Raw genomic sequence first — 6,000 nt, forward strand, 5'->3', positions numbered from 1 at the left:
TCTCATCAGCCGATGAGTCCAAGTGTCTTCTTTTCCTCACTGTCTTCCTCTCTATAAGCTTCTTTCTCCATATTAGTGTTTTGCTCACAGTCCACAGACAGCTTCTTCACTTCCAGTCAACTCCAACTGTCACTTTCTTTAACTGTCAACTTGAGCGCATGGGCACCTGGATGGCACTGGTCATGTGATCAGTAACTGACCAATAAGATTCCTGGGTATATGCTGCAGTGTAAGTATTGGACTCTATCAGTTTGATATAAGGGTTGTATTAAAATTAAATCTGTTTCTGTTCCACTGTTTTTAGTTAGTTGATTTACACTTTATCTTTTCCATTTTCCATCACTTCAGTATTATCTCACATATAATTTTAAAAAAGCTAAGTATAATGTTTGTTTTGATTGCTGCCTTTGCAGAGCGCAGAAGTCATTTTGACTTCAGTGCTATGTATAAGCAGTGACCAAGATGACAGAAAATGAGCAGTTAATTATTGAAGAACTCTAATTACACAGGTCTACAAAAAATATTTTTTGTAATCATCGCAGGTGATTGTAGTTTTCTGATTCATCTTTTTGTCCTGATTTTCAAAATGTATATAGTTCTTCTGTAGCACGTATAGTTTCCGTGGAGCAGCATCATTATTATAAGGTATAGGAAATATACCAGCGACATTAAGAAAACAGTAATCTACAAATCCGAAAATAATGCTTCACCTTACAAAACCGTTTTTATTGAACCAAAATAATTTCACATGCAAAATAGAAACCAAAATATGAGCAGAAATTAAAAGTACTTGACATTACGATTACGATTTTTCAGGGTTGTCCCTATATAACATCCAACAGTAATCTGCTATCATTGAGTCATTCCAAAAACCCAGGTAGTGGTGTTCTATTAGGTTAATGTCCTGGTGAAACCGCTCGCCTTGTTCATCGCTTATATCCCCAAGATTTTGAGGGAAGAAATCTAAATGTGAATGCAAAAAGTGCATTTTCAGAGACATGCGACATTCAAGACACTGGTATGCGTTTAGCAGTTCCTCGACACCGTCAACATATTCTGCAGATTGTTGTTTTCCTAAGAAGTTTTCACAGATCCACTGGAAGCTTTTCCAAGATCTCAATTCCATATCATTTGCAGTTCCTTCAACACATCATCTCTCATAAGCTCTCTGATCTGAGGACCAACAAATACCCCTTCCTTCAGTTTTGCTGGTGAACTGCTGGAGAATTTCTGTGAAATGTACTGGAACCCTTGAGAATTTGTCTTTGCCATGGCTTTCACAAAGTGTTTAATCAATCCCAACTTTATAGCGGAGGAAGAAAGATTTATGTTGGAGCAACTAAAGGATTATGCTGAACATTGTCTCTACCTGGAGCATAGACGTTTTTGTCCCCAATCATGACAAACAATGCTCTACTGTATTTCTTCTGTCCCATAAACACAAGAAGCAACAATATTTTGTGAAACCTTGCATTCCCATTAGCAGACCAATCACTTTCAAATCTCCACAGATATTCCATTGATGATGCTTATATTGTATAGCATCCAAACAACTGACAGATTTTCATAATGTTCCTTTAGATGACATGAATGAGCAATAGGGATTGATGGTATCATATTTCCATTGTGAAGCAACACTGCTTTCAAACTTCTCTGGGATGAGTAAATAAACAATCAATCGCCAATCTGCAACAAAATACTCTTGATTCAGTTCTTCAAAGAGGCCATTCACATTGTTACAGTACACCATTGGTCCATCAACTGTGAAAAATTGTGTTAAAGTGTTACTTCTATTTCGGTAATAACACACTTTGACATCATCATGAAGAAGATTCTTCTGTTTCAACCTGGATGCAAGAAGTTCAGCTTTATCTTTTGAAAATGAAAGGTCTCTGATGAGATCAGTTAATTCATGTTGAGTAAAGCGTTCTGGATGCTCGGCTGCTCCATCAGGTACATACTCATCTTGACTTAAGGTCTCCATGTCATTGTCAGTAGTTTCAGCTAAATAGTCTTCATATTCTACTTCATTTTCAATCCAGACAACGGTGGTACAGGAACTGGCAAGGTACCATCATGTGGAACTGGCCTAATCGCAGATTCAAGTTCAGGATAATTAATCTTATGTTTGTTCTTTGTAAAAAAAAAAAAAAAAAAAAAAGCCCTTCAGTTTGACAAAACAAAAGTAGCACTCATCACTATGATTTTTGGGTTCTCTCCAAATCATGAGAACAGCAAATGGCATAGCCACTTTCCTCATATTCAACCAGTTACAAAGACCATTTGAACAACTTGAGCATATCACATGAGGGGCCCAGCTTTTGTCCTGATCACCAAGTGGACACTTAAAGTACATCTGGTACATCTTTTTAATATCATGAGTGACTGAACGTACTTGGTCTTTTGGTGTAAAAGAACCACACACATAGTAGAATCTGTTTGGATGATTGATACACTGTCGGGGCATCTTTCTTCTTTAAATCAGATAAACAGTAGAGTAAATTTAGTTCAGTGGTGGTGAGTTTGAACTCAATAAAATATGTGATGATGAGCCGACCGACTATATATAAATATCTCCCCAGAGATGACAGAGGCAGCTTGTATTTAGAACTGATTTTACTGTAGGTAATCTGGTAGATAAATATATTCAGTTATGAGGTAAACGGGTCAGCCTATTCCTTATAGATGAACATTTGCAGACAGGCAGTTTCTCAGTGTGATATTGGCTCCTTTCAGGTTCTCTCTCTGCGGAGACCCTCACTCAGGCTACGTGCACACGTTGCGGTTTTTGCTGCGGATCCGCAGTGGATTTGACTGCAGCGGTTTTGCACTGCAGATTTTCCAAATCCGCTGCGGAAAAATCAGCAGCAGAATCCGCATCGTGTACACATACCCTTACACCTCAGTGGCTGAGCTGTATTCTTCCCTCTGAGGCTACTCTCCCTCATAGAAATGCAGTGAAAAATCCTCTCAGAATGGTGACTGCTGCCTTCCCTTCTATCTCCCTGTGGCAGGGCTCAGATCCCTGTAGAGGCCTGTCTCCTGTCAGTCTCACATACCAGTCCTTGCTGTCATCACCATTCTTTTCTGACTGACTCAAATATTACCGCCTCATAACAGTTAGCTCCTCCCCATAACACGTGACTTTCTGAGAAGTAGTCATTGGTTGACTGCACTGTCAATACTCCTTCCCATAAAACTCACTAAAACCTTTACTGATGTTGTCCCTGTAAGAAAATTCACAATTAAGACAAGCAAAGAAATGGTAATAACATAGGAAAAACCACATAGATTGAAAATGCAGAAATAACGTAATAGCAAAAATACTTCTATCTCAGAAACTTTGTGATAGAGCAAAACTAAGCACATCGAACTCCATAAAACAGACATATTACCTTTGCTGATGATTTTTTTTGTGTTGATCTGTGTTATGTGCAGTGCATATAACCAGTGTTCATTCATCAGGTACTAATTTCCTGTTCTCTCAGTCTCTGCCTATGTAGAGTGAAGTACTGGAGATGAGTTTGCCATTGGCTGTTGTTCTTCTAAGGCAGCGACTTAGGATAGGATTAGATACGGTTAGGAAAAGGGCTAGGGTAATTACATTGCTACGTAAAAAATGCAATAAGAAAATAAAAAGCAAACAAATGTAATAATGTATAATGTTTTATATTTTTTAAAATTTGAGATCTGATTTCAGCAAAAAGCAGAAAAAAATTGAGATAAGAACACAAAGTATAATTACAACAGTATTTTCCTTAACCCCTTTACCCCCAAGGGTAGTTTGCATGTTAATGACCAGGTTGATTTTTACAATTCTGACCACCGTCCCTTTATGAGGTTATAACTCTGGAACGCTTCAACGGGTCCTAATGATTCTGACGGATCCTGGTGATTGTTTTCTCGTGACATTGTACTTCATGACAGTGGTAAAATTTCTTTGATATTACCTGCGTTTGTTTGAAAAAAAAAACTGAAATTTGGCGAAAATGTTGAAAATTTTGCAATTTTCCAACTTTGAATGTTCATGCCCTTAAATTACACAGATATGTCACACAAAATACTTAATACGTAACATTTCCCACATGTCTACTTTACATCAGCACAATTTTGGAATCCAACATTTTTTTTTTCTTAGGGAGTTATCAGGCTATGTTCACACGCTGCGGGTTTTGCTGCGGACCCGCAGCTGTTTTGCAGCTGCGGGTCCGCATCCTTTTTCCATGTAGGTTACAGTACAATGTAACCTAATGGAAAACAAAACCCGCTGTGCCGACGATCCTTTTTTTCTGTGGAAAATCCGCGCGGATTTTCTGCAGAAAAAAAGAAGGAGCATGTCACTTCTTGGTGCAGAATCGCAGCGATTCTGCACCCATAGAAATGCATTGAACCGCTAACTTCCCGCATGGGGCTGTGCCCACGTTGCGGGAAGTTAAGCGGATAATGTGCGGGTGGTACCCGGGGTGGAGGAGAGGAGACTCTCCTCCAGGCCCTGGGAACCATATTTGGGTGTAAAAAAAAGAATTAAAATAAAAAATAATGCTATACTCACCTCTCAGCGCGGCCCGCGGCGTCCGGTCTCAGTTGCTGTGCCGAACAGGACCTGTGGTGACGTCGCGGTCACATGACCGTGATGACGCCGCGGTCACATGACCGTGACGTCACGAAGGTCCTTGTCGGCACAGCCGCTTGCAGCGCCGGGGAGATCGCGACGTCAGAGGGTGAGTATAGCCAATTTTTATTATTTTTTACATTACTATTGATGCTGCATATTGCTGCATATGCAGCATCAATAGTACAGCAGTAATCCCGCAGCGGAAACCGCGGAACAAACCGCGATAAATCTGCAGGGATAACCGCAGCGGTTTTGCCCTGCAGATTTTCAATTCCGCTGCGGGATTAACCCGCAGAGGAACCCGCAGCGTGTGAACGTAGCCTAAGGCCATGTTCACACGCTGCGGTTTTTACCGCGGAACCGCCGCGATTTTGATGCTGCGGGTCCGCAGCAGTTTCCATAGCGTTTACATTAACATGTAAACCCTATGGAAACCGCAAACCGCAGTGCACATGCTGCGGGAAAAACCGCGCAGAAACGCAGCGGTTTACAACCCGCAGCATGTCACTTCTTTGTGCAGAATCGCTGCGATTCTGCACCCATAGGAATGCATTGAACCGCTTACTTCCCGCATGGGGCTGTGCCCACGTTGCGGGAAGTAAGCGGATAATGTGCGGGTGGTACCCGGGGTGGAGGAGAGGAGACTCTCCTCCAGGCCCTGGGAACCATAAAATAGTGTAAAAAAAAGAATTAAAATAAAAAATGAAGCTATACTCACCTCTCAGCGCTGCCCGCGGCCGTCCGGTCTCAGTTGCTGTGCCGAACAGGACCTGTGGTGACGTCGCGGTCACATGACCGTGATGACGCCGCGGTCACATGACCGTGACGTCACGAAGGTCCTTGTCGGCACAGCCGCTTGCAGCGCCGGGGAGATCACGACGTCAGAGGGTGAGTATAGCCAATTTTTATTATTTTTAACATTACTATTGATGCTGCATATTGCTGCATATGCAGCATCAATAGTACAGCAGTAATCCCGCAGCGGAAACCGCGGAACAAACCGCGATAAATCTGCAGGGATAACCACAGTGGTTTTGCCCTGCAGATTTTCAATTCCGCTGCGGGATTAACCCGCAGAGGAACCCGCAGCATGTGAACATGGCCTAAGGGTTAAGGGTATGTGCACACGATGCAGATTTAGTGCAGAATTGGTGCAGAACTGCAGCAGATTTTTCTGCTGCAGAAACGCTGCAGAACTGCACTGTGATTTAGGGTATGTGCACACGATGCAGATTTAGTGCAGAATTGGTGCAGAACTGCAGCAGATTTTTCTGCTGCAGAAACGCTGCAGAACTGCACTGTGATTTACAGTACAATGTAAATCAATGGGAAAAAAAAAAAGCTGTGCACATGGTGCAGAAAAATCTGCGCAGAAACGCTGCAGA

This window comes from Ranitomeya variabilis, chromosome 5 (assembly GCF_051348905.1).
Source record: "Ranitomeya variabilis isolate aRanVar5 chromosome 5, aRanVar5.hap1, whole genome shotgun sequence".
NCBI classification, from domain to species: Eukaryota; Metazoa; Chordata; class Amphibia; order Anura; family Dendrobatidae; genus Ranitomeya; species Ranitomeya variabilis.